Source organism: Callorhinus ursinus, unplaced genomic scaffold (genome assembly GCF_003265705.2).
Source record: "Callorhinus ursinus isolate GAN/ISIS: 27379988/994484 unplaced genomic scaffold, GSC_fseal_2.0 scaffold25, whole genome shotgun sequence".
NCBI lineage: Eukaryota > Metazoa > Chordata > Mammalia > Carnivora > Otariidae > Callorhinus > Callorhinus ursinus.
Window position 1 is genome coordinate 33,413,609 of NW_027397087.1, and position 26,978 is coordinate 33,440,586.

General features: G+C 39.6%; 1 protein-coding gene and 1 non-coding gene across 2 annotated transcripts in view; one reads left to right on the forward strand and one right to left on the reverse strand.

Moving 5' to 3' along the window:
• The window catches only part of SPESP1 (sperm equatorial segment protein 1), a 154,602-nt gene that overhangs the window by 17,800 nt on the left and 109,824 nt on the right, over positions 1 to 26,978 (forward strand). Inside the window, exon 2 of the transcript XR_012373687.1 lies at positions 20,270 to 20,491. The gene's annotated coding sequence lies outside the window, so the exon portion shown is untranslated. The remainder of the gene's footprint in view (positions 1 to 20,269; positions 20,492 to 26,978) is intronic.
• Positions 6,944 to 7,050, reverse strand: LOC112833508 (U6 spliceosomal RNA). The gene has a single exon (XR_003210660.1). It is a non-coding gene; the product is annotated as a U6 spliceosomal RNA (small nuclear RNA).

Here is a 26,978-nt window from a genome sequence, read left to right on the forward strand (position 1 = left end):
CAGAGGGGAAAAAAAAAACCCTCAAGTAGACACTTGACAAAAAGATGTACAAATGGCCAATAAGCACATAAGAGAAGTTCTACGTCATTATTCATCAAAGATATGCACTCTAAAAACATAATGAGACATTATGTCATACCCTTTAGAATAACTAAAATTTAAAGGAATGACAATAGGTCCATATCCCTTTCTATTTCCCTTTGCTTCCCAAATGGTTCAGTCCTAAAGCCATCATGTGGAGCAGAGCCAAGTAGGTGCCACATAATGGAGATTTGGGGGAAGAGGCAGCCACGATGGGTTAGAACGGTGTATCAGAACTCTAGCAGAGTGAGGGGGACAAGCACGTGTAGGGACAGTTCAATATAGAGCATAAGCAAGGTAGGACAGGTGCTCACACAGAGAGAAGCCCAGTGTTAGGTGTCAGAGCCTGGGTAGAAAGAGCAGAGGGTCCATATGGGAGAGAGACCAACATGGGGAGTTAGAGCCTGAGCTGAGTGACAAGGTGTCCATGCGAGGGTGGCCCAAAGAGTCAGAGCCTAAGTGGTCTAAGGAGGTCATCCATTTGAACAGGAGGTCCAAAGCAGGATCTCAGAACCTGAGCAAGGAGGGGAGGGTGTCCTGTTAGAAGAGTAATCTGGAGTGGAGTATCAGAGTAAATATAGTGAGGAGGGTGGCCACATTGGGAGGAGATAGCAGTGGACATGGGAGATGAGACACATTCAGTGTACTGATCAAATAAATACAATAAGGATAACACATGTCAGAGGAAAGAGTTACAATATGTAAAGTGGGAAAACTAAAATGAACCATATGAGTTGGGTTGGAATTGGAAGTACTGGTGTAGACTTAGGTTTTCAATAAATGTAAAGAGGTATAGAAATAAGCATAGATGGGGCACCTGGGTGGTTCAGTAGGTTGAGAGTGTGACTCTTGACTTTGGCCCAAATCACAATCTCAGGATTGTGGAACCTGCTTAAGATTCTCTCTCTCTCCTCGCCCTCTGCCCCTCCCCCCACCCCACCCCTGTGTGCGTGCATACTTCCTCTCTCTCAAAAAAAGGGAAGAAATAAACATAGATGTAAATCTGTGCACTGAGTGTGTGTGTGTGTGTGTGTGTGTGTGTGTGCGTGCGTGTGTGGGTGTATCCATTCACATATTCCCTAGTTTTCTCCTGAGATAGGTACTAGGTAGGAGCAGTGATATGCTAATAACACTGAGCACACCAAGTGCCTAAATCTTGGTTTCTAAATACCAGCCTCCATTAAAAGAAACTAAGTCTCCTTGGAGAATGGCTCATTCTCAGTTCAAGACAATAGTGAATGTTCTTGTGCCAGAAAGCAGAGAATTGTTCAAAGAATGATAGGGGTATTTCAAAAGGACAGAGAAGCCAGCTTATAGGGCCAAATATGGTACAATTTGAGTATCAAAATAAATGATAGTAATAGATTATTGCCCACTGAAGAACATAGGAAACCACAAGTCCATACAGATATAAATTAATAAATGAACAAACTAAAAGTTTTGGAAGCAATTAGTTACCTAGTATCAGAGTATTTCCCTACAGAAATATTAATTACGAAGAGAAAAGAGTAACTTTATATTGGAGAAACCATGCAGACACCACCTTATTCAAATGATCAAAGTGAATATTATCAGTAAGGGGACAAATTAAAGTCATGTACCTGCTATGATAATCTTGCCAAATATGTGTAACATGGATACGATTATGAAGAAACATCAAACGGCCCCAAATTTTGAGGCCATTCTATAATATAATTGGCTTGGAAACTTTAAAAAAAGGCAACTTGTTGGGGCGCCTGGCTGGCTCAGTCGGTTAAGCATCCAGCTCTGGGTTTTGGCTCAGGTCATGATCTTAGGGTCATGAGATCGAGCCCACATTGGGCTCTGAACTCAGCATGGAGCCTGCTTAGCATTCTCTCTCTCCATCTCCCTCAGCCCCTTCCTGCTCACACTTTCTCTCTCAAGAAATAAAAATAAATAAATAAATAAATAATAATTTTAAAAATAAAAAAGGCAACCTGAGGAAAGTTCCACTTTGATGGAGACTAAAGAAATTTGACAACTAAATGCAACATAGACTTTTTGAACAGGATCATCTTACTAGAAAAAACATTATTAGGACAATTGTTAAATTGAATAGTGAATAGTGTCTGAGGATTAGATGTTTGTTGTGCACCAAGATTAACTTCCTAATTTTGATCGTTATGTAGGAGAATGTCCTTGATTGTATATAATACACACTCAAGAATTAGGGGGAATGGAGCATCAGGTTGGCAACTTATTCTAAAATGGTGAAGGAAAATATTCTCTGTATTGTACTTGCAACTTGTGTGACTGTGCTAAAATTTTAACAAAATATATTAAAAATAGAATCACATGCAAAAGATAGTATCAAGTTTTGGTGAGAATGTGAAGCAGCTGTTCCACACAGCTGGTGGACGGTTAAATGGTACAACCACTTTGAAAAACCGTATGTCCGTTTCTTATAAAATTTAAGTTACACCTACTCTATGCCCCAGGAATTCCACTCTGGAAATGTTTACAAAAAGTCTTGAACTAGAATGTTCTTAGCAGATTTATTTGACATAGCCTCAAACTGGAAAGGACTCCCATGTCCATCAATAAGTGAATGGATAAACAAACTGTGACTCATCCGTGCACTGGATAACTATTCAGCAATAAATAGAAGTGCTAATACACAGATTAACACAGATGACTCTCAAAAGAATTATGTTGAGTGAGTGAAAGAAGCCAGACATAAATGAGTTTATACTTATGATTCCATTTATATGAAGTTTAAGAACAGTCAAAACAAGTCCAAAGAGATTGAAACTGGAATAGTTGTTGCTTTGGGAAAATGGAGATTGACTGGAAAGGGGCAAGAGAGAACTTTTTGGGTGCAAAAGTATTTTGCATCTTGATTGGCTGATGGTTATATAGACATATATATTTGTCAAAACTCATCAAACTGTACATTTAAAATCTATGCATATTATTTTTATAAACTATACCTCAATTTAAAAAGCTAAATTTTAGGGGCGCCTGGGTGGCTCAGTCGGTTAAGTGCCGGACCCTTGATTTCGGCTCAAGTCATGGTCTCAGGGTCCTGGGATCCAGCCCAGTGGGGTGCCCCGAGCTCAGTGTTCAGTGAGGAGTCTGCTTGAGCTTCTCTCTCTCCCTGTCCCTCTGCCCCTCTCCGCCATGCTTGGACATGCAAGTATAGGCATGCGCTCGCTCTCTCTCTCTCTCTCGTCTCTCTCAGTCTCTCAAATAATAAATAAATAAATCTTTAAAAAATAAATAAAATCAAAAATAAAAAGCTAAATTTTAAAAAATTCCCTAAATTCTCAGCAGTGGTTACCTTTAAGGGGTGGGATTCTTTCATTTTCCACATTACATATTTCTGAGGTGTTTGAACTTTCTTCAACATGCATGTTTTAATTATTTAAAACAGCCACATTTAGAATCTGAAAATATAATTACAATAAAGATAGGATTTGTCCAAAGGGTGCTCAAGCAACTAGTTGCTTCAGGGGAAAATTAAGTTAGATCTTCTTCTTTTAATATATGCCCCACCCCCACCCCCCAAAAAAGTTCAGGTAAGTCAAAGAGGTAATGTGTAAAATCAAGCCATAATTTTAAATCAAGCCATAAATAACAGAAAATAGAGGGTATTATTTATCTTATTTCCAAATGGCAAATAAACTAATATTGAAAGCAACGTTAGAAATTCTAAAGGAATAGATTTTTGCTACATAAAAACTATTAAGATAGATAATAAAATTATATGCAAACAAAATTAAATGCAACAGGAAGTTGGGGGAATTTATAAAAACATGGTATTTGACAGATTTATAGGCAAAGCATGTGAATTCTAGAGAGGAAGAATGGAAAGAAGGAGGGAGGGAAAGAGAATAAAGGAAGGGAAGAAAGAAAAAAGGGAAAGGAAAAGAAAGGAGAGGAGAAGGGAAGGAAGAGGAAGGAAGGAAGGGGAAGGGGAGAAGGAGGGGGAGGGGAGGGACGGAAGTTAGGAAGGGAAGGAAGAGAGAGCGAACACAATCTTGGCCAATCAAGTGCACAAAAATTAAACCTGAAATTTTACCTAGCAAATTAGCAAACATTACTGTTACATTCTAGTATCTGATGGCAGTCATAGGCTGTCCTGACAGGCAAGACAAATTCTTGGTCACTACTTGTAGGAGTGTAAATTTCTACATTTCTGGAAACCAATCTAGCAGTGTGTATTCATAATCTTTAATATGTTTATATTCTTTGAACCAGAAATAACCACTTTTTGGAATCTGTCTAAAGAAAGTAATCATAAGAATCGCTCTTCTCAAGGTTATTCATAATTGCCCAAACAATTGTAAACAATAGCCTGAATGCCAACATTTTGGGACTAGTTCGTTAAATCATAAGATATCTGTTTGATGGATTATTATTCTACCATTAAATGCAGCTTACAATGAGTTTTTAACGACACTTTTTAATGCTTTTTTGTTGTTGTTTAACGCTCAGGATAAATTAAGACTAGCAAGGCTGACTCCAGTTTGCCGCCGAAACAGGAATTGCCCATAGGGGCAAAAACACTGTCTCTAGACACATCACATTCCCCGCACCCGCCCCATTGTATTTTAAGTATATTAAACGTTAAATGGTACCTCTGCCCCATATACACATGTATGATTCAGGGTTTGTTCAGGAAAACACAAGCCACTCTACGTCTTCGGGGTCTAGGGTCTAATGCAGCAGTAGGGGCTTACACGGTTGTTGGACGAGCAGGGAGGGAGCCGAGCTGGGGCCGCGGCTGCGAAGGCACAAGCGGACGCCGACGGTCTCGGCCCGAAGCGGGGGCTCGGGACAGCTCGCCGGGCAGCCTGGGCGACTCTCACATCCGCTCGGCATCTGGCTGTCACCGCCTCTGGAGACTAACAGCGTCCCTTTCGCGTTTACCTTCCAAATTTCCCCCCGAATTCCTTTCGTGCAAACTCCAACCTCCAAGCGGGGGCATTCTGGGAAATGTAGTTCGCCGCTGCTCTGCATTGCGGAAAAGGGGTGGACAGGAGGCTGAGGGCTCGGCAAGCCGTCTCCAGCACGACTGGCCAAATAGGAGACTCGTCCTCGTACTTACCTGTCCGGGTCGGCCAAGTAGTCCGGAGGCCACAGGTGTTAGGGTCGAATAGAAAAATATTCTGGATTAGAGATAACAGAGGCTGTAGTTATATATTTTATTATTAAAATAGCTCATTTTTTTTCACATGGGAGGCATTCCCAGCACATTTTATTACACATTTGCAAAGCAAAACAAAGCACAGAGCTGTATGATTTAAGCCAATTTATAGATCCTTTTTAGAAAGATTAGAAAATGACTTTAATAAAACTACTCAAAAAAACTATTGGAAACCTCATACACTGGTACGAATGTAAAATGCTGCAGCCGCTGGGGAAAACAGTCTGGCAGTTCCTCGAAAAGTGAAGCATGTTAACTTAAAAAAAAAAATTTTTTTTTAAATTTTCTTTTATTAAATAAAGGGGCAGTTCAGTCGGTAGAGCACATGGCTCTTGATCTCAGGGTTGTAGGTTTGAGTCCCACTTTGGGTGTAGCAATTACTTAAAAATAAAAGTTAAAGCCTTAAAAAAAAGTTAAGCACAGAGAGACCATATAACCCAACAATTCCCCTCCAAGTATATATCCAAGAAAAATATGCTCACACAAAAACTTGTACACTAAAGTTCATGGCAGCATTATTCTTAAAGCCCAAAATGGAAACAATCCAAATATCCACCAACTAACCAATGAATAAACAAATGTGATATATCCATACCACGGAATATTATTTGGCCATGGAAAGAAATGAAATACTCGTACATATTACAACATGAATGAACTTTGAAAATCTTATGCGAACTGACAGACACAAAGGCCGCATACTTTATAATTTCATTCATATAAAATGTCCAGAATAGGCAAATGTATAGAGATTGAAAGTAGATTTGGGGCTGAGGAGAAACGGGGACTAGGAAGTGATTGCTGGCAGGAATCACTAGTAATTGCTAATACCAGGTTTCTTGTGGGAATGATAAGAATGTTCCAGAATTAGAAGTGGTGATGGCTCTATGATTCTGTGAACACAATAAAAATCATTGAATTTTAAAAACTTGTGGTAAAATATACATAACAGAAAATTTATCATTTTAAGAATATTTAAGTGTGTGGTTCAGTGGCGTTAAATACATTCACATTGTTGAGCAACCATCGCCACCATCCGTTTCCAGAACTCTTCATTTTGCAAAACTGAAACTCCATGTTCCATTAAATAATAACTCTCTATCCCCTCCTCTCCCAGTTCTGAATTTGACTTCTCTAGGCTCCTCATGTAAATGGACTTAAACTGTCTTTATCTTTTTGTGACTGGTTTATTTCACTGAGCATAATGTCCTCAAGCTTCATCCATGCTGGAGCATGTGCAAAATTTCCTTCCTTTTTCAGGCAAGATAATAGTATATAGATATATACACTATATACACATATAAATATACAGAGGTAAGTTCTATATCTTTATCACATGTTGTTTATCCATTCACCTGTTGACAAACACTTAGGTTTCTTCCACTTTTTGGCTATTGTGAATTATGCTGCTATGAACATGGGTGTTCAAATACCTTTCTTTTGAGACCCTGCTTTCAGTGCTTTGGGGCATATACCTAGAATGGAATTGCTGGGTCATATGGAAATTTCATTTTGAATTTTTGAGGAACTGCCATGCTGTTTTCCACACTGGCTGTACCATTTTATATTCCCACCAGCAGTGCACAAGGTTCTAGTTTTTCCACATCCTCACCTACATTTGTTATTTTCTGTTTAAATTACTTTTCTTATGATAGCCATCTTAATGTTTGTGAAATGGTATCTCCTTGTGGATTTTTTTTTTTACACTTCACAAATTTGCATGTCATCCTTGTGCAGAGGCCATACTAATCTTCTTTGTATTGTTCCAATTTCAGTATAAATGCTGCTGAAGTGAGCACTCATTGTGCTTCCTTCCTTTCTTTTTAAAGATTTTACTTATTTATTTGAGAGGGAGTGAAAGCGATCACAGAGGCAGAGGGAGCAGCAGACTAGCCGCTGAGCTGAGAGCCTGATGTGGGACTCGATCCCAGGGCCCTGAGATCATGACCTGAGCCAAAGGCAGAAGCTTAACTGACTGAGCCACCCGGGCGCCCCCTCATTGTGGTTTCTATTTGCATTTTGAATTATTACTTTTAAAGGGTGAATTTTATAATATGTGAATTATATCCCAATTTAAAAAAACTGTTCATTGAGAGACCCTTGTGCACTGAGCATACCTAATGTCCAGATCTTGGCTTCTAAGTAGCCTTCTTCACTAAAAGAAACCCAATTTGGGGTAGAGAAAGTACAAGGTGAGCCTGGGACATTTTATTGCACCAGAAAGCAAGGAAGTGCTCAAACAATGATGGGGTATGTCTAAAGGACATTGGCCAAATTTGGGACACGTTGAGCATCAAAAAAATGATGCTATACTTGATTGTAAATTATTGTATAAATAACAATCCATGAATTCATGGTAATAAAAAGGAGAGAAGGAAAACAATGATTCTTTATAGAAGAGTGCCAGCTAATAGATGTAAAAGGAACTGGAGAATTTAGAAATCACCATTTTGCAACTCCTAATGAAATTGGTTCAAGCAAGGATTTAGTAATAGATGCTACAACCATTAAGTGAACAGTTATTACAAAACTGGTATCATCTCCCAGATTACTTTTAATTGCAAATGGAAACATACACCTTTGCAATGGAGAAATCTGGCAATGGGGGCACCTGGGTGGCTCAGTCTTTAAGCGTCTGCCTTCAGCTCAGGTCATGATACCAGGGTCCTGGGATCGAGCTGGATCAAGCCAGATCGAGCTGGTATCAGGGCTCCCTGCTCAGCGGGAAGCCTGCTTCTCCCTCTCCCACTCCCCCTGCTTGTGTTCCCTCTCCCGCTATCTCTCTGTCAGATGAATAAACAAAATCTTTAAAAAAAAAAAGAAATCTGGCAATGACTACTTTTTAAAAATTAATTAGTTAATTAATTTGAATAGTCTCTGCAACCAACACAGGGCTCAAACTCACAACTGCGAGATCAAGAGCCGCTTCCTCCACCGACTGAGCCAGCCAGGTGTCCCTGGCAATTGCTACTTAAACAAGTGATCAGTTTAACATCACGAATCGTAGAAAAACTTGACGCATGTGCTTCCTAATATGATGCAATAGTAAGTACACAACACCAACTATTATTCTTACTAAAATGTGTGGCCTGAACCTAATCAGGCTTCTCTAGACCCGATCTTCATTTTCCAGGAATTCAGGGGAGTGTGGCACAAGTTAAAGGACACCATGTAGAATATTCTACAAGGCACTTGACTTCAAATCTTCAAAAAGTCAAGGCCACAGAAAAAGGGAAACAAACAACAGCAGCAAGGGACTGCTGTGGATTAAAAGACACTGAAGAAACCTAATTAAACAACAGCAATGAGAACAAAACATCACACCTGTTCAGTAAGGGTCTACTGCTGGCTGCATGTAGATTTTGTAAATTGGTGCTAAAATTATGCAGGCACATTATTTATCATGCTTTAGTGATAACCTAAAATATTTATTATTAAAACTTGTTAACAAATGGAAATTTTTATTGCAAACCTGTTTCGTATCCCCTCCCCTATGGGAAAAGAAATCATAATCACAGAAATGGCTGTCCTTGAAAGCATATAATATAGCATGTGCTTCAAGATAGTTGTGTGATTTATCACTAAATCACAGATTCAGCCTGGAAGAAAATAGAAATGTTTGGAACAATTTTTCATTTCACAGGGCATGCAAACCCCTTCCACCTGTTAATGTCATTAACTGCAGTTTGGGCCACTCCATAACACAATATTTCTAGACAAATGAAGCTTTTAAAATAGCACTGCCCAATAGAAATAAAATGTGAGCCACAAATGTGAACCCATATATAATTTTACATTTTTTAATAGTCATGTTAAAAAAGTAAAAAGAAATAGGTAAAATCAATTTTAACAATATATTTTATTTAACACAACATATTAAATCATCATTTCAATAAATTATTGGTATAAAAATTAGTAAAAAGGCATTTTACATTCTTTCATTGTACTGTTTTGAAATCCGGTATATTATTTACACTTCTAGTACATTTCACTTTGGACTAGCCACATTTAATAAACTTACTAGTGGCTTATATGCTGGACCGGGCAGGTCTAAAGTAATAAATACTGAAATACTGAATCTAAATAGAATTGGTTTTAAGTGCTACAAACGAATGGTATCAAATACAAAATTTTCAAAAAATGAACTTTCCTTGTATCTACGTTTGATTTGCTTTTGCACTAGAATTTTTTTCAGGGATGAAAAAAATAAGCCAAAAAGAATTCGGTTTCCCTACCACGTGACCAACATTTTTGCATTTAGGGTAAAAGAGTGGAAATAACGGTTTGGGTAAAAAGAACCTCCAATTTTACACATATACATTCAAAATCATGAAACGCTAAGTTAGCTTATAATGCAGTTTGCTGTGAGTGTCTGAATGCAAGGGACATGAATGTCCCACATTCTCCTTTCAGACCAGCCTTAGCTTTTTTCCTTTAGGTTCCTGCTACCCAGGCCTTCACGTACCAGCGTGTGGGCTGAGAGAGGTTTCTCCCTGTTTCTTCTGCTCTGGAAGTTGTTGCAGCTGTCACAAACCTGTAGGTGCAGCTCCTCCCCTCTCATTGGGTCCCAGGCATCCTGGATAGGTTTCTATTATCTGGCTTAACCCTGTCTTTCCACCTTGAATGCCGTGACGCAGGCTCGCCCCTGATGGTGCACTGTCTATCACGTCATTTCCCTCCAGGAAGACCTTCTCCCCTTCCTCTACCTGGCTAGGTAAGTGCTAGCTACCTTTCCCGGCCTCATAGATTTCATGTCTTCCAAGGAAGCTTCGCTATCCTGACTGTCAGCAAGCTACTCTCACCCCTTGTGCCCACACTGAGTCACTGTCCACTGCCATTCCCTGTCTCGTGGTTGTCCCCGTGAGTACCTTACCTTGCTTGTGAGCCTACAGGCCCAGATCACTGAGTCCTGCAGACTGCTGCCTCGCACTCCCCTCAACACCCTGTGTGTGGGGATGCACTGGGCACTCAGGTGTAGAACTGCCTTCCCAAGCCTTTTCCACAGTGTACAGATGCCTACAAAGTCCAAAGACATGCCTACTTCTTACACTTAAGACATGTATGTGTGACACTCATGGCTACTTTTGGACAAAGATCAGGGCCATGGAAGACATTTGCCTTTTGTGATCTTCTTAGTTCCTCACCCTGTTCTGTATCCACACCTGGTGCAATGTAACACTGCAGCTCTTCCTACCGGGAGGGAGACCCCATTTCCCCAGCCTTGAACCTGGGCTGGCCAGCTGACTTGCCTTGGCCATTAGAATGAGGCAGAAGAGACAAAGTGCCAGTGAGGACCTGAGGGCCCCAAACTGACCATGATCACTGTGGACACAGCGGGAGGAGAGAGGAGTCGGGTGTCGGGGCCCCCACATGCCAGTCTGGCTCTGCCTGTCATCAGGCAGGATACCTGGGGCAAGGCCTTTCACCTCCTGGGCCTCGGTTTCCTCCTCTACAAAATGAAGAAATCCAACCAGGATAATGCTAAAGAGTCTTCTAGATCTTTATCATTTCATGCTCATGAAAACTATTTACACATATGTATTATGTACAGCCATTCTCACCCAACTGGACCACTGAGTTAAATTTTTGCCAACCATTGTGGAAGCAGAGAGTATCCTGTACGTGGAGCAGAGAATGGAGAGGTTGTGTTCACACAGGCTTAGCAATCACTGAAGTCCTAAACCATCTCAAACCATCTTTGAAAATAGTCTCTAAAATTAGTCACTACTCTTTGCCAAGTGCTTACGTGTACCATTGTCTCATCTCATTTTTGCAACCCTACAAGATGGATATCAGTTTCTTGTGACTTGGGGGTAAACAACCCCATATAGGTTAAACTAGTGGTGGGTGAAGCTGCGATTTAGACCCCAGTCCTACCCAGAGTCCATGCCCTGCCCGCCAGGCTGCACTGTCTTGGCTCAAAATGAGACACAAAAGCTAATGTAACTACGTTCGTGCATTCTGGTGTGAAGACAATCTAGTAAAACACTCTGTATTTTAACTGCATTTAAAGATTTTATGTATGTATGTATGTATTTGAAAGAGCGCACATATGCATGTGCACATGCGTGGGGGGCGGGGGAGAGGGAGCAAGAACCCCAAGCTGACTCTGAGCTAAGCAGGGGGGCCCAACAGGGAACTCGATTCCACCCCCCGAAATCATGACCTGAGCCAAAATCAAGAGTTGGGTGCTTAACAGGCCCCCCAGGTGCCCCCAATCTAGTAAAACACTTTTAAACCTAGTAATTTTTTTTATATATATATATATATACTTTCATCCTTTTTCTTTCAGTGTCTGTGCCTAGGGGCAAGTCCACAGTTAGGTCCACAGTTAGGCCTTTCTGTTTAACGTCCATTTCTCTGGAACAGTTCTCCCAGCCAGAGCCTGTCATGGTCAGAGACTCCCGTTTCCCGGAACAGCATTCACATTTAGAATGTGGACGTTATGTCGCACTGAGATCATATCTCTACTTACAAGGTACACGGACAAGAATGGAGGAAAAGTTGTTTTTGTTACAATTTTAAACTTGCGGCCCTTTACTGGGCACCGGTGCTGATAGTGCATTGTTAATTAATAGCCTTACAAATCTTCTAGTTGTCTAATAAATAACAAAATGTAAACAATGGCATGTTTTGTATTTTTAAAAGGTCATATTCCTTACGTATGAACGTTTAAAATATGCTCCAATTTTTGTAACTCTAGTTTGAAATTTCTATATTTTATAATACAGACTTGATAAAAGGAAGAAATGGGCTATCTACTGAGAACAACAGTTTCCACTCACATGTGAGCCCTTCAGGGTACAGAGAACCCTAATCTGATAGGATGGCTGGTTTCATGTTCTTTCTAGAGAGGAACAGAATATACCTAATTTCCTCTAGCACCTAAATAGGCAATTACTCTAGAAGGATGGTGGTCTACACACACTCCAATCTTCCCCCCTCCCCTGAAATCGCACAGGGAAACCTCTTGACTTCCCAACTCAAAGCAACATTTAACAAAAAGGAAAAACAAAAAACTATAAAGGTAGACATCTGCTTCTAGCTGGGACAGAGTAGGTGGTATGAGATTTATTCTCCTGCTAAGAACCACTATGAAAACTAGATTTTATTTTATTTTTTTTAATATTTTATTTATTTATTTGAGGGAGAGAGAGCGCACAAGCATGACTAAGGGACTAAAAAGCTAAGCAGAGATTTTGGCAATCTCGCATATATGTGGGGACAAATTGGGAGTTTAAAATCCACCAAGGTAAAAGGTCCTCCCACTGAGACTCATGGATGGGCATTGCTCTAGGAGGAAAGGCAAACTGGACATAGACCAGCTTCCGCTCGGCCAAGATGATCTGTCTTAATCTGTCTGCCAGCATCAGGAGGGCATCCATGCAGGACGGTGGCCCAAGGCACAGGGCAGGAGCCAGAACACCATAAGGAGGGTATTGCATAGCAGAGATGCCCAGCGCAGGGTGAGAAGGATATCCGTGTGGCAGGGGAGGGGCAGGCTGGCATAGCAAGTGCATTCACAAGTGGGGATGGCCCTGGCTGGGGACTGAAAGCCCAAGCAAGGTGAGGAGGATATCCCTGTAGAGAGGGAGAGAAGATCCTAGCAAGGGCTGTTGTGGGGTGTCAGATCCTGAGCAGGATGGAGAAGGCATTCACATGGAAGTGCTGGGGAGGCCCCGAGGAGGGGTTTCAGAGCCGTGCAAGGGAAAAGAGGGCATCCATCCAGAAGGCCAGCCTGGCATTGGATGTTGGATCCCAAGCTGGGTAAGGAGGGGTGCTTGTGCAGTGGGCTGCTCCAATGTGAGAAGTTGAAACCTGAATGGGAATTTTGCATGAGTGAGGGGTTGGTGGCAGTGATGCAAAATTGATTATACACTAAGTAACTAAACACATTAAGGGTGATTGGAGCCATGTTTCTCACCACCAGAAAAGAGAGTTACAAATATGGAACAGGATACAACTTGACTGAACCCTGTGATGTTAGGCTGGAATTCAAGGTATTGGTGTGAGCTTATAGCCGTCTAGATAGACAGATGATAGATAGATAGGTAGATAGATAGATAGACAGACACAGACCGAGATAAATATGGGGAGGGCGCCTGGGTGGCTCAGCTGGTTAAATGTCTGCCTTCGGCTCAGGTCATGATCTCAGGGTCTTGGGATTGAGCCCCGCATCGGGCTCCCTGCTCAGCGGGGAGTCTGTTTCTCCCTCTGCTCCTCCTCCCACTTGTGCTCTTTCTCTCTCAAATAAATAAAATCTTTAAAAAATAAATATGGATGGATATATATATGTGTATGTATATACCATATACATACATATGTACATGCCATACATATGTACATATTCTCTTGCTCCGTCTACCAAAAGGACCTGCAAGAATGCACATCCCCATAGTGATGAGCACCTGTAAGCCTGGGATATCTTGTGCTGGAAAGCCAGAAAGTACTCAAAAATGCTGGGGATATGTCAGAGGGAGATAGATGCCAACTGAAAGGCCTCCCATTAGTCAAATCAGGAACAATTTGAGCATCAAAATACATAATGATAGTAATGGATTATGACCATTTAATCAGTCAGGAAATCATGAGTTCATACTGATATAAATAGGTAGATAAATAAATAGAAAGTATGATGAGGAGCAAGATATTATATAGTTTAAAATGACTTCCCCATACATATTACCTGCAAGGACAAGAGAGTAACTTTAGCTACATACTGTATGATTCCATTTATAAGACATAACGGAAAGGGCAAAATTACGGGATGGAGAACACATCAGTGGTTGCCAAGTGTCTGGGAGGAGGGAGGGCTTGACCAAAAAGGGGCGACATAAAGCAGTGTTGTCTGGAGCGACAGAATTATTCTGTGTCTATTCTATGGTGGTGGTTACATGATTCTGTGTATTTGTCAAAACTCACGGAACTGTGCACCAAAAAGAGGTGAATTTTACTGTATGCAATTTTAAAAATTTTATTTTCTTTAAATTTAAAAAAATTTCAAAAGGAGTAACTTTAGAGTAACTTTACAGTGGAAAAACCTGAGAGACAACACCTTAATCAAACAATCAAAGTGAAAATCATCAATAATGTGCCCGAGTGAAGCCCTACAGCACCCAAGAAGGTTCAGTAAGAATACAACATCACTTGTGATTTTCCTGCCAAAGATGCATAAGCAGATGCAGATCCTGTGCGTATTCTGTTAGATTCATATCTAGGTATTTCATTTGTTTTGGAATGATTATAAATGGTATTGTGTTTTACATTTTGTTTTGCACATGTTTGTTGCTAGCATATCAACATATGATCGATTTCTGTGCGTTGATTTTGTATCCTGGAACCTTGCCAAGGTGCTCTCCCTCAGGCTTCTCCTTGAACGTTAGAATTTCTTATCTATAGCGGGTTGGTTTTTTTTTCCCCAGAGTACTAGATTCTTTTATTGTTAGTAGTCCATGCTTCTCTGTACAACCTTCTTACTGTAGCTTTGTTGTTGTTGATGGTAATGACTTTTTGTTTGTTTTTTTGCGGTGAGAACATTTAACATAAGATCTACTCTCTTAACACATTTTTAAGAGTATAATACAGTATTGTTATAGGCATATTATACAGAAGAGCTCTAGAATTATTCATCTTGCTTAACTGAAACTGTATGTCTGTTGAATAAGAGCTCCCCATTCCCCTCCTCCCAGTCCCTGGCAACCACCATTCAGCTTTCTGTTCTTATGAGTTTATTTTAGATTCTTCAGATGAGTGGAATCAGGCAATATTTGTCTTTCCATGACTGGCTTATTTCACTTAGCATAGTGTTCTCTAAATTTGTTTATATTGTCATGTATGGCAGGATTTCTTTCTTTTTTAAGACTGAATAATATTCCATGATATGTATATACCACATTTTCTTTATTTGTTCATCTGTTAATGGACATTTAAGTTGTGTCCATATCTTAGCTATTGTGAATAATGCCTTCCAATTGGTATCTCTGCAAATATCTCTTCAAGATTCTGATTTCAGTTCTTTTGGATAAATACCCAGAAGAGGATTACTGGATCTTATGGTAGTTCGATTTTTCATTTTTTGAGGAACCGCCATACTGTTTTCCACAGTGGCTGCACCATTTTACATTCCCACCAACAGTGTATAAGAATTCCATTTTCTTCACATCCTCACCAATATTTGTTATCTTTTGTTTTGGAGGTTGTGTGTGTGTGTGTGTTTGTGTGTGTGTTGTGTGTGGTGATAATAGCCATTGTAACAGGTGTGAAGGGATATCTCTTTGTCGTTTTGATTTTCATTTCCCTCATTATCAATGAGGTTAGGCACCTTTTCATATACCTTTGGACATTTGTATGTCTTTTTTGTGTCTGTAGTGTTTTTGAAGGTATCTCTTTCATAGATTTTTTTCCAATGGTTGTTCTAGGTATTATATTATATATGTATAACTTATCACAGTTCCCTAGTGCTATGGACTGAATTGTGTTCCCCCCAAATTCATATGTTGAAGCCCTAACCTTCAATATGACTATATTTGGAGATAGGGTCTGTAGGAGGTAATTAAAGTTAAATGAGGTCATGGGGTGGGGTCCGAATGGGATAGGACTGGTGGTCATATAAGAGGAAGAAGAAAGATCTCCCTGCTTTTCCATGTAAGCACAAAGAAGAGGCCATGTGAATGCACAGCAAGCTAGGGACCATCTACAAGGCAGGAAGAGAGCTTTCACCAGGGACTGAATCAACTGGAACCCTGATCTTGGTCTCCCAGCTTCCAGAACTGTGAGAAAATAAATTTCTGTTGTTTAAACATAGTTTATGGTATTTTTGTTATGGCAGCTCAAGCAGACTAAGACACCTGGTATCAACATTTTACCATTTTGAGTGAAGTGTTGAAACATTTAGATCCCTCTACCTCCCTCCATATAATTGTCTTATTTACTCACAGATATTGAGAACCATACACAGCATTTTAATTTTTGCTTCAACAATCAAACATAAGTTTAAAAACTCAAGAGAAGGAAAATCTATTATACTTACCCACATTTTATTTTTTGTTATGCTGTCTTCATTTCTTATGTTTCAAGTTTGCTTCTTTTATCATTTCCTTTTTGTTGAAGAACTTTATCCAGTGTTTTAGGGTCAATCTCTGGTAACAAATTCTTTTAGTCTCTCCTCATCTGAGAATGTCCTGATTATCCCTTCATTACTGAAGGATATGTTGGTATTTTCTCATGATTACATTTAGGTTATGCATCTAGAATTTCTGATTCTTTAAAAAAATTTTCCCATTTCTAATTGAAATTCCCTATCTGTTCACCCATTTGCTCATATTTTCCTATAGGTTCTCTATCATATTTATTACACCAGTCTTAAGGTCCTTTTCAGCTAATTCTAACATGAGTCACTTGTGGGTCTGCTTCTACTGACCTCAATTACAGGTCACATTTTTCACTTCTTTGCATGTGTAATAATTTTCTTATTGTGTTTTGGGCATTGTAAATAATATGTTGCAGAAACTCTGGGTTGAGTGATCTTCCTGTAAAGAGTATTATATTCTGTTATGGCAGCAGTTAAATTACTGGCATATTACCTTGATTCTTGGGGGATTAGTTTTGGCCCTTGTTAGAGTAGCTATATTCAGTTTGGCCCTTGGTCCTCAGATGCAATCTTTACTCATAAAGTGTGGCCCTCCTGGCTTGTCAGTGCAAAGTCCAAGCTGTTTACTGAACTCCTCTATTTTGGCTGGACGTAAATGCTAAACTTAAACAGCTTAAGTCCTAGGCAGCTGCTAAAATGTCAGCTCAGTTCCTTAGCTTCCTTCTTTTTTCTGGGTTTCTTGAGGCTTTGTTCCATGCACACATGATTTAGGAATCTGTCAGGATTTAAGGGAAATTTATGTGAAAAAATTTTGATCTCCTTCTTTTGTGGCTTTTTTCTTTCTGGGATTCCCCCACCCCCACCCCAACATACACCCATTTCCAGTGCATCTGGGTCACTTCCAAAACTGGCTGTCTCTTCAGCCTAGTAAAACTGTTACTCTCTGCTTGAGCTGTATTTCCCCAGGCACTGCAGTAGACTATGAAGTGCCTTCAGGTGAAAATCTGATTCAATGTGGACCTCACACAGTGAGCTTCCCTTCCTCAAGGATAATATTCTTTCCATTTCTCCCTACTTTGGGTTGCTCTCCAGTGCCTTCACAGAGTTGTTTTTTACATTTTGTCCAGGATTTATAATTGTTATTGGCAAGGCTGCTACTCTCTTACATGAACTGGAACTGGATAAATATGTTTTGATTCAAGGATATTTAGAATTAACTATAAAGATGTAGAACAAGCAGTGTTAATACTTATGTCTTAATGAATTTATTTCTGTCTGGCACTTTAGGAATTTATACTGTTTAATAGAATTTAGCATGCTAGGTTTGCAATTCTAACTTAAAATGTGTAATTGAATAATTGGTTTAAACTTGTCATATAATGTTTAAATCTCACTTATTTTATAAACAGTATGGGAACAATTAAAGGCATTTTAGACACATCATATTTATATTTAATTGAATTTACAAATATTACTTACTTTGGAGAGGTTTCTCTGTAAATCAGATACTGAAATACTTAAAAAGGAAGCTGACTATATTAAATTTCAAAATTTAATTTGAAATAATTAAGGCATTTAATTAAATTTATAAGTGGAAACAAAATTCATACAAGCTCCTTATTAGTAATTATTAAATTTTTCTACATTTATAAGGAAAATAAGAGAATGATTAGCATTGTAAATTGAACCAGAATTTTATATTTGTAACTTTAATAAATTGAACAATTAACTTTAAAACAATATTCTAAGTGAAGATTTATTGACAGAGACTAAGTACATGGGTTTGGATTCTATATTGTTAAAATTGTTCCAGACCACAATTCATTTAATGTCTGTCATCCTCAATTTCTTAATCTGTAAATGGGGATAATGGTACCTCCCCTGAAAGTATATGTTTCAAAAAACAGTAATGTTAATGATGCTAATAATGATGATTAATGATAACTTATTTTCAGAGGAGAATTATAGCTAATGTGTAGAGTGTGATTTCAGTTTTCTGTTAAAAAAAGATATGCAAACACAGATATTAAAAAAATTCCAGGAGGCTATGTATTTGACTTTAACTTTTATATACAATTATCTACCATTTCTAATGTTTTCACCATGTAAATATATTATATATTTATTTGTGTGTGTGTGTGTGTATTCATATATAAAACTTTTAGTTGTAGCTACATTATTTTGTGAGGTGGGATTATGAGTAATTTTTACTACTTGTTTCTTAATTTTATTTATTTTTTATGTTGAACAGATATAATATATAATCAGAACAAACCTGAGCTTTTTAAAGTTAAGAAAAAGACATCCATCTTTCCTTGGTTTTAATCTTTCATGAAGATCTTACCACAAGGATTCAGGGAGATAGAAAGAAGTCATGCTCAGTATAATCCATCAGCATAGCCATTAAGTTATTCAGAAATCCTTCTTTAGCATATTTGCTTTGAGACTGGGTGCAGACTGATTTCCATCCATCCACATTTCATTCCTGCCAGTAAATGTGGTCTTGCTTCATTGTGTAATGGAGGTGCATGCCTTTGCCTGCCCTGGGTCTGCCAGTAGGGTGTGTGTCTGGGGAGAACCCTTGTATCCTTTTGTTTTTTCCTTTTGCCACCCCATTTCACTCTTCATGCTCTCTTCTAAAAACCGTAAGCACTCTTGAGGCCTCCCTGATCCCTTAACCCCCGTCCCGGGGGATTTCCGTATCTGTCTCTTAAACTCCTTCCTCTTCCCAGGACCCATGTCGGAATATCCAAACGCCTACTGGATGTTCTCACCTCAAACCCAGCAAGCCAAACACTGAAAGAGTTCCATAGTCTACAAACCAGCTTTTTGTCCTTTTTAAAAATAATTGTTAATGAACTCTCCAGATATTTATTTAACCAGACAAACTGAACTTAACAATTCATTGGTCATTTCCTCCCCAAGGTGCCTATAAAGTGTCCTCATCATTTATTCACTGTCTTGAAGCAAAAGCAATGTATTTTGAGCCTTAAAAATGTACTCCCCCACTGAGAAGAGGCAACTTATTTACAGAAGAGTCCCAACTAATATATGTAGATACCCGACCTCCTACTCCAACTATGGCCTGTACTTAGTGACTCACTTCCAAAGAGTAGAGTATAGGAAGGGAAAATATAGTAACTTTAGAGGATAGAAGCCTTGCCAACACCACGTTAATCAGGTGATGAAGGTTAACATCACCAGTGATGTCATGTAGATATCAGGTACCCCCTGGTAAGATGAGATGAGTAAGGCACTTCACGTCCATGCTTCACCCCAAAACCGATAACCCCAGTCGAACCATGAGAAAACATCTGACAAACCCAGAAATTGAGGGACATTCTACAAATATCTGACCTGTATTCCTCAAAACTGTCAAGGTCATTCGGAAAAAAAACAAAAACAAAAACAAAAAAAGACTTGAGAAACCATCCCAGATCAGAGAAGACTAAAGAGACATGATAACTAAATGCGATGTGGGTTCCTGGATTGGATCCCAGAATTGAAAAGGGACATCAGTGGAAAAACTGGGGTGAAAGCTGATAAAATCTAGTGTTTCCTTAATGATGATGTACCAATGTTGCCTTTCTAGTTCTGACAAATGCACCATAGTAATTAAGAAGATAATATTTGGGGAAACCGAAACTGGATAAACAAGGAGGAGTTCTCTGTACTATATTTGCAATTTTTCTGTTGTCTAAAATTATTCCAAAATTTAAAGTTTATTTTAAAAAATCATTTCCCCATATACTATACCCTGTATAAAGCCCAGACAGTCAAACATCCCTATCTGAATATAAATGGTACCTGTCAGTTAGATACTATGTAGTAGAATTGAACAATAAAAGCAACATAATTTATTTTTACTTTATACTGATTATAATTGTGGAAGAGAATACCAACTGCCTGCTATCAATTCTTTCCAACAGAGCCTACATTGGTGCTCAGCTGAATGGCTACATTTACTGACTCCCTTGTAGCCTCTGGGGACTCTGTGACTAACTTCTGACCAATGCTGTGGAAACAGAAGTATACGACATTTCTGGGGAGTCTCCAACAGGATGGAAGCTCCCTTCCTCTTTCCTGATGCTGCTATGAGAATGGGAAGACACTGAGGTGGTCCACCAAGGCCAATGGAGCCACAAGAGAGCGTGAGTCTGAGTGTTTGATGAATTCTTGGAGGTGTCACACCTAATTCTGATTGATACATGATCATACCCATCATTTTTTAAAAATGGGAAAAATTCAGAAAAGTATATAGGTGCATTCAGAAGAGAAGAAACATGAATTGCAATTCTACCACCCAGAAATAGATTGTTTTGACATATCCAATATCATTTATGAGATAAATAGATACATGTTAGATTTAAAAAACCTCTTAGGATTCTACATAATGAGCTTTCTATCTTATTTTTTTAAGTTTGTTTTTTTAGTAATCTCTACACTCAACATGGGGCTTGAACTCATGACCCCGAGATCAAGAGTTGTGCGCCCTTCCAGCTGAGCCAGCCAGGTGCCCCTCTATCTTATTTTTATTTTTATTTATTTTAAAGATTTTATTTATTTATTTGAGAGGGAAAGAGAGTGAGGGAGAGCACAAGAGTAGCAGAGGGAGAAGCAGACTCCCCGCCGAGCAGGGCTCAATCAATGTGGGGCTCAATCCGGGGACCCTAGGATCATGACCCAAGCTGAAGGCAGATGCCCAACTGACTGAGCCACCCAGGAGCCCCTCTATCTTATTTTTATTTTTATTTTTTTTAAGACTTTATTTACTTATTTGAGAGAGAGAGAATGAGAGATAGAGAGCATGAGAGGGAAGAGGGTCAGAGGGAGAAGCAGACTCCCTGCTGAGCAGGGAGCCCGACGTGGGACTCGATCCCGGGACTCCAGGATCATGACCTGAGCCGAAGGCAGTCGCTTAACCAACTGAGCCACCCAGGCGCCTCTCGTCTATCTTATTTTTAAAAGCAATGTTATATCATGGGCATTTTCTATCTATTTATTCTTTTAATATTGTTTTGATGTTTGCACAATATGCATTACAGTGATGAATGATTACGAGGAGTATGAATTTGGTGTTACACAAACTTGGGCCACTGGCTGTGTAACCTCAAGCAAGTTGTGCCACCTCTCTATAAGATGGGAATAAATAGAGGATTTACCTTTTAGAGTGATCAAGAGGATTAAATGAGTTAACACACAAAATCTCTAGCAGAGGGTCTGGATCTTAGTAAGGTCTTAATAAATATATTTTTATTTATTAAGAGAAATCAAACAGAGGGAATTAGATAACCCAAATATTAGCAACAGCAAAAAGACATTATCACCATTAGATGTAAGGAAAGAGGGAAATGGCCGTGTAACCAGAACCCAGGGCAAGGGTCACCCAGCCCGAATCACGGAAGATCTTTCCTATGGGAGCTAGAACCATGGAGGAAATTCAGCTACTTCTAGAGATGCCACTGGAGGTGCAGAGGGGTTGGGGGGGGGAAGATTCTGGGTTCTCCCTTTCTCCCACCTTATACCTCTTTCCACACCCTCCCATTGGCCAAACCCATCTAGGGCCCTGGGAAACAGAGTTTTCAGGGATCAGTTTTGAGATACAGAGCATCTGGGGAAGAGGATCTGGATGGAACGGATCTGATGGAAACAGACCCAGGACTAACACAACCACCCCTTCTCACTCTTCCACCCATATTTCACAACTTCAGACTTTAAACACCTCTCTCCTACAAATGCTTTCTCCTTCCCTCTAACAAGAGGAGTTGCAAATCGCACTAGTCATCATAGTCATCTTGGGTCCAAGATCTCCGGGGGAATTTCAGCCCTCCCCATTTAGTTTGGTTGTGGCTTCTCACGGTCTAGTGAATTCATTGTGAACCTAAGCACCAACAACATTCCTCAGATAAAATACCAGGGTAAGAAGGAGGGGGAAAGAGATATCAAGGTTTAGCACATACAAAACATACGTATAGATCCTTCAGTCCTCATCTCTATAACAGGTCACAAAGCTATCATTAATATTTTATCACTGATGACATATCATTTTATCATTGATATTTTATTCCATCACCCATTCCATGTTACCCTGGCCCTCAGTTAGTACCTTCACTAGTTGGGATTATTTACTTGGTGAGAAATACCTTCATATCTGAACGGTCTGAGTCCTTGTTATGCCATGGCTTTACTGGGTTACTTTATTCTTTAATTGACCTTTAATACTGGAAAGCAGTTGTTATTCTTGAACTATTTCTCTTCTAAGTGGCACCCTAGGGACTCCCCTCAGTCACCGATATGGTTCTTCCTGCGCCAGATGTGTAACAGCAATGTAATTTTCCCTTGGTAATTGATACCAATAATTCCAGAAAGTACAGTTGTCCTTTCTCAACCTGTCAATTCAGTGGCCTGAGGAATCTGAAATGGTCAGGTGGCATACTCAACTTCAAGGTTAATGGGACCATTATTGTATCTCCTGAAGGAATAATACTTTTCTTGAAGACCTAGGTCACAAAACCAGCAGAGTCCAAGGTTTGGGAATGGGAAAGAGAAAATTCTTCCAGTGACTATCATGTATAACAGTGAGAGGGGCCACTCCCAATCTTAAATCTTAGTTAGACCCTTTAGGGTAGCACTCCAACCTTGCAGGTATTGTCTCTAGGTAGACACCAAAAAAAAAAAAAAAAAAAAAAAGGTCTTTAGTAAGTTATTCTCTGTTTAACTTCTGTGTGATTGCCTATATGATAAAACCAGTGAATTTCATGGGCAGGAGCCTATTGATGCATTTCTATTGCCATGAAGTGAGTACTTTGGTAAAAAAAATAAGTGTATCGAATTTAATGATGATAAATAAGATTTTCTGATGGGGTGCCTGGATGGCTCAATTGGTTGAGCATCCGACTCTTGGTTTTAGCTCAGGTCATGATCTCAGGGTCGTGAAATCCAGCCCTGTGTTGGGCTCCATGCTCAGCGTAGAGTCTGCTTACGACTTTCCCTCTCTCTCTTTTTCCCCCATACCCCCACTCTCTCTCTCCCACATAAATAAATAAGTCTTTTTTAAAAAAAGATTTTCCCTAGCTCCACAGATGGTATACTAGTAAAAGCCTGGTGGACAGGGAAGAAAAACAGATACACCAAAATAAGAGTTTATCCTATTTGGGATAAATTGATGAGTCCAAGGTAACAGAGTTGCTAATGGGTAATTGACTGGTCTTCTTAGGAAATGGTACTCAGCCTTGGTTTCTTCTGTTAGCTGGCCCACTCTAGATTCATAATTGCATTTGGTTGATTTGGCCACCTTAGTATTAAGAGCCTTCTCTGCAATAGTTGCCCTCGAGTGAGCATTAACTTGGGACACTTTAGGCCTCTTTTCAGATGGTCCTCCTCATACCTCTTACCCAGACTTTCTTGTCACCTTACAATCTTGTTCTTTCCAAGCCCCTAACCAGGTGTTAGCCACTGCTCAAAACTCAGTGTAGATCTATTTCTCAGGTCATTCTTCTCCCATGTATAGTGAGCAACCATAAGAATTCCTCCTAGCTCTGTCTACTGGTTGGAATTTCCTTCACCACTGTCCATCAGGGCCATGCCTAATTGGGGCTGTACTATGGCAGCATCCACTTCTGGTTAGAGTATCTATAAACCAGGCACAAGTTCTTTCTTTATCAACTTGGCAATGAGAGGTCCTCATAAGGGCATAGGTGTGAGTTGAAGGAGGAGCAGAGTCAAAGCAGAAGTTGATAGATGTAAATTGCTGTGCCTTCCAGATCTACCTGAACCTGATCTCATGGATACCGCTTCCATTTGATAAGAGATTATTTCTGCATACACCAACCCTTGTGGCCTAATGGATTAGAGAGCAATCAATTCATGACGGGAAGCTCAAGCCACATAGTCACTCATAGTCCATGGGATAGTGAATACTGTGGCCCCCTCCCTATATCTCTTAATCCAGAATTGAGACACTCATTACCCTAGTTACCAGAAGCATGATCACAGTTAAGCCCCCTCTGGAAATTTCCCAAGTCCATAGGAACAGCCTTGCTCAAAGTTATGCCCCCTCCCTGGGGGAAAGCCTGCATCTAATAACCTCGTTGATGTGGCAATACTTGGCTCCTTTTCCTCTTCAAGGCAAGACAACTCTACAGGGACATCCCAACTCCAAAGTTCCCTGTGTGTACAGCTGAGGCCTCTGTTGCAACCATATCACAGTTCAACTTCTCCCTCTGCCCAGTTCGGACTCTCTCACAGTTGTTTCTCCCAGGTGCAGTCCCCAGGATGCCTCCTGTGCACCAATCTCCATTTCAGAGTTGGCTTCCTGGGGAACCAAACACACAGTCAAACGTTCAGACTCTATGAAGTCCTCAAGGCATGCCAGAGCCTTCTTCTCAAAGGGAGAATGGTTATCAGCCAGGAAGGCTCAGCTTTGCTTCAGAATTCTATGGGACTATGCTGTGATTCTCTTTTTGGGACTTTATTGTTCCACAAAACTTTGAGTACCATTAGATCTATCGGGTCACAGGCCAGAGCCACAGCCTGGACCCACTATAGAATCTGCTCTTACTCTGTCTTACAGATTACTTGGTAGATGGGTTGAAGCATCACACCCAAGTATGGAATAGATAGCCTCTGAAATCTAAAGAAGTTCAGGAATGGTACAGATAATTCAGTAAAATACATTAATTTTATAGATACTTAGTAATGTCTATTGTGTCAGTCACTCTGAGAGATGCAGGGAAAAAAATGAAAAGTGGATTCACCCTTCAAAGAATTTCATGTAGTCAATTGCATAGCATTATGAGCCATGACTATGGCTTCTTGTGGACAGCACCATACTGCATTTATGTATGAAGTGCTATAAGCATGCAAGGAAAGAGTAATCATTCCTACCCTGGCAGGCTGAATAGGAGGAACAGGTAATACCTGGTCATATTAAACTGAACTGATCAGCTCAATGAACAACAAAATATTTTATTCAGGCCAAATATGAAAGGTGTTAAGATACTTCACAACTCTGAGATTTAAGCTGTTTCTAAGTATGTAATTTACCTATCACATAAATTTGTTTTCTGGGTTTACACCCTAAAAAATGCAACAGAATTATTTCTATTTCTCCTTTATAAAAGGAGAATTTAAAAATAACTCAGATAATTTCTGATTGATCTTCAAGACAACAACAATAAATCTTCACCATTACCACTTTCTGCTTATGGTCTGGCATTGAACAGTGATAAACAACTATACACTTAGTTATAAATCAAGTGCTAAATGGGTGTTCTAAGTATATTATTGGACATAATAATATTGGTATCAAATTTTGAGAGCTGAGTACAGCTATTCTTTTGTCTCTTAATGATAAATCAGATGCAAGATACTCAGAACACCCTAGCATTAATTCTCATTCACTATTTCTACTGTGTGTGTATGTGTGTGTGTTTTAGACTAGGAAGTCTTCCTAGAAATAAAGTCAGGAAATGTTCAGTAACTTGGATCAACAGTCTGTATATGGCATCTTGTATACATGTAAGTCAAATGTGATCAAGATTGAATGGGGGCACTTGGGTGGCTCAGTTGGTTAAATGTTGGACTCTTGATCTCAGCTCAGGTCTTGATCTCTGGGTCGTGAGTTCAAGCCCTGCATTAGGATCCACATGCCACATGCAACATGGGGTCGACTTAAAAAAATACTGAATAATTTATATTTTCTTATTGACAACAAAGATATTTTGAATTTTCCGTACAAAAAATTAATTTCTCTGATGCCTTTTTTCTAAACTAACACACACAGAGGCATTTAAATGTCTTGCCTTATACTGTTATAGCTAAGATCTTAAGGTTTAGTGTATACTTGAGATGATGTTGATAGTTGACAGTGGTGTGTGTAAATAATGTATCTCTAAAAGTCTTCTTGATAAATTCAAGCCTTTTTGGTTAACTGTCAGACCTGATTATTTAATGGTTGCTATTTTTCAGCCTTGTAAATTGGCAGGAGATATATCAGGTTTGCCCCTTTTTTGTTGTTCAATTGTGCTGGCTTTATTAGTGTTATCTTTGATCCAAGGTCCCTTTGGGGGCCCAATTTTACAACATTTTGTGGGGGGGGTTAGTTAAGTTAAAAGGAGATAATATAGTCTGTAAATCCATGTAACTCAGTGCCTGTAAACTTTCAGTGCATTGCTGTGAGCTAGAGGAAACTCTCAAGGGCACCATTGTCAGCTGCTCCACGTCATGGAGCCACCTCTCATCCCTCAGCTCCCTGGGCTTCCCCTAGATAATGTGACTGTCTTATGTTGAGGTGAGGGTACTAGTGTCAGTCTGATTACAGCCACCTCATTTTATTGTGTTTTGCTTTACTGTGCTTTGCAGCTACTGTTTTGTTTTGTTTTGTTTTGTTTTTTACAAATTGAAGGTTTGTGGCAGCCTTGCGTGGAGCAAGTCTATGGGCGCCATTTTTCCAACAGCATTGGCTCACTTCATGTCTCTGTCACATTTTGGTTATTCTTGCAATATTTCAAACTTTTTCTTTATTATGTTTGATAGGGTGATCTGTGATCAGTGATTATGACTCACTGAAACCTCAGATGATGGTTAGCATTTTTTGGCAATAACGTATTTTTAAATTAAGCTATGTACATTGTATTT